At 43.5% G+C, this 3,004-nt stretch overlaps 1 pseudogene; it reads right to left on the bottom strand.

Moving 5' to 3' along the window:
- Positions 1 to 1,061: 1,061 nt before the first annotated feature.
- LOC103745873 lies at positions 1,062 to 1,824 on the bottom strand (annotated as a pseudogene).
- Positions 1,825 to 3,004: the final 1,180 nt, after the last annotated feature.

Genomic DNA, 3,004 nt, shown 5'->3' with positions numbered 1-3,004 from the left:
GTGCTTGTGAATTGGCCACAGACATAGACTCTGGACTCCTCCAATATTTTGGATTTTGTTACATTCTGACTAATGCTCCCTTTCCCTCCCAGCATGTGGCTGCTGGTCCATCGCTTGTCCTTGCCTGCTCTAAGCAGGCATGGCTTTATGGCTTTTCCTTCTCTTCTCTCTTGTCCTCCTTGGGGCAGCAGCTGAGATTTACAGCTTGCCTGCCCTGAGGATTTTTCTTTAAACACTAATAAAATTTCCCTAAAGCTTCTGTTTGAGTCCATTCTTAAACTGTTTTATGAAGGAAACTAAGAACCCTGAAAGGGGACCCCGTTTCTTCCTGTATCAGTGATAGGCCTGCCACATGGTGACAGTAACCACCAGAGTCCCCCACCCCGTATGCTCTGTGAAGCTCATGGTAGGGCTTTGAGCAAAATCCCACTGATAATGGGCCCTGACCTTCTCTATCTTCCTTTTCCCGTAACAAATCACTTGCACACAAATCATGTCTCTGGGTTATCTTCCAGGAAACATGACCTGAAACTGGTTTAGCCTTAAATGCCCTCAGTCTCACTGGCTTCTGGATCATAAAATAAGATTGTGCACTTTTTATGTCATAAAAGTTATGCCATGCATGTCCTTTTATTTTTTCTGTCATGCCACAAACTACTTTTTATTTTCAACTACATGATTTCATGTAATTCTTCTAAACAATGACATAAAATAGATTTCCTGTGTATAAATAACTTACATACTCTCCAAAAAGTAAATGCTCAAAGGTGCAGAACACATTGCCCACTCCTACAGTGTTTTTGTATCGAACAAAGTCAATGCACAATATATAAATACACAAGTCCAATATTAAAAACCCAGGCACTTGACTAATAAAGTTGCTCAAACTATATCAATATGTCTAAAGCGCATATACTTTTTAAGAAAGATTATTCTTAACTTTTCTATAAAAATAAGTTTGATGGTTTGGCCCCTCTAACTTCATGACAAGTATGAACTTTTAATGAAGAATAAGGCAGTCTTCCTCTGTATCAACATGACGTCAACACAATCAAAAGGAGCTAGTGAGCTAGTGCGGTGCTAACATGAGGATTAATCCAGTGATTTTGGTCACAATGCATTCCAGGAGGCGGTACCCATGTCACTGGAATTGGGTGATACGGTTTATTCTTTCTTCCTGGATTTGATAACCAAATGGAGCGAGAGGAGAGTAGTGACTCTGATGGCCATTCCTTCAGTACACTCCTGGCTTTTTTCTGGGCAAAGGTGCCACATTGGAAGAGGTGGGAATATCAGTTCTGAAATCTGGTATACGGGGCTTGGGGTTGTAGTCACCAAACTGGGTTTCACTTCCACTTCCTTACTTGGTTCTTCATCTGAGGAGAAGGATCCCGAATGATAATCTGAGGTAATCTTATTGAGGGCCCTGCTAACTTTCTTGGAGATCTCATCCTTGTTCTAATCCTCATTTTCAAAGCTGGCAATGATGAATGCACTGTTTTTCTCTCCATACCGACAGCACATCTCACATGGATCCACCCAGAGAGTGATCTCCTTTGGCAAGCCCAGCTCACTATACAAGATGCAACTGTTCTCACAGGCTTTTAGTATATTGGGATCAACTCTCTGAAACTTACTGACATGAATCCATCTGTAAGCCTGTCCTTTTGATGGTTTTTCTGGATACCGGTGATTTTTATATTTCTCTTGAAGCACTAGGGTCAATTTCTCAGCAAACCTCTCTAAGGCTTCTTTTTTCAACTTACCATGTTTTTGAATTAGCTTTGCGAAAAAGAAGACGACAGCAGCAATTTTGTTCTTCATTTTTCCTTGCTGTCTGCTAGGCAATTGATCCACTTCCCTGGCTGGGCTGCTGACTCCTATGAGGGATGGTCTCCTGCAGAGGACTGTGTAGCACTCACAGGAATGGCCCCAGGGATGGCCCAATGAACTATTTTTCCTTGCTGTCTGCTAGGCAATTGATCCACTTCCCTGGCTGGGCTGACTCCTATGAGGGATGGTCTCCTGCAGAGGACTGTGTAGCAGTCACAGGAATGGCCCCAGGGATGGCCCAATGAATGCCAGGCTATTTCTGAGACACTTCTGATCCAACGACTTCCCAGAAATAAAGCTAGATCCTTGACCAAGGTCCTTCTATTTTTTTATTCATTCAACAGATACACTGTGGTAAAGCAGTCTCTCTCTCTCTCTAACTCTCTCTCTCTCTCTCACATTTTTTGAAATGGGATTTCCCTGTAGCCCTAGCTGGCCTGGAACTCACTATGTAGACCAGGCTGGCCTTGAACTCACAGAGATCCACCTGCCTCTGCCTCCCGAGTGCTGGGATTAAAAGCATGTGCCACCTCACACAGTGGAAGTTTCTCTTTATAGATTTTAAGCATAGCTGAGTTTTAAACACACATACACACACACATCAGCTTCTCTGAAGCCACCTTAGAACAGCTTTGCTACTTGTGTTTGCTGATTATCTATATTTCCAAAAGTATTAATATGTTATAATACACAAATATGTGTCTCTAATTTTAACAAAAAGAAGCTAATAGGAAAGAAGGGGCAAGGTGGAAGAGTTGAGGAGAGTCCATTTCTGAGTAGTCTTTCTTGTATACTTTTTCTTTTCTTATACAATTTTTACTTTTAAAACATGTAAATAGCTCCTAGCCTGCACTATTATCCTCAGGCCTCTTGGGGTAAGTCTATAGTGCAGCTCTCTGCGCCGGGACTCCCTAAGCGACATTCACCCTTCCATCCCCCCCCCTCGCCATTTTATACTCCTAGTTTGGGCCCTGCGCCATTCCTAGTCTCGGGGCCACAGACACCTGGGGAACCAATACTGCTTCCTGATCCTTCTCACCCAGAGCAACTCAGTCCCTTTCTTGGGCTCCAGGAGCACCGCTTCTGGTCCTGGCCCTGCCCTCATCTCCCTCTACTTCCCTGATCCAGCAACACCTGCCAGCCTCTTTCTGGGGCTGACAGCCTTTTTCTG

This window comes from Nannospalax galili, unplaced genomic scaffold (genome assembly GCF_000622305.1).
Source record: "Nannospalax galili isolate Female #2095 unplaced genomic scaffold, S.galili_v1.0 scaffold611, whole genome shotgun sequence".
Taxonomy (NCBI): Eukaryota; Metazoa; Chordata; class Mammalia; order Rodentia; family Spalacidae; genus Nannospalax; species Nannospalax galili.
The sequence above is the reverse complement of the archived record's forward strand: the minus strand, read 5'-3'. Positions and strand labels throughout refer to the sequence as shown.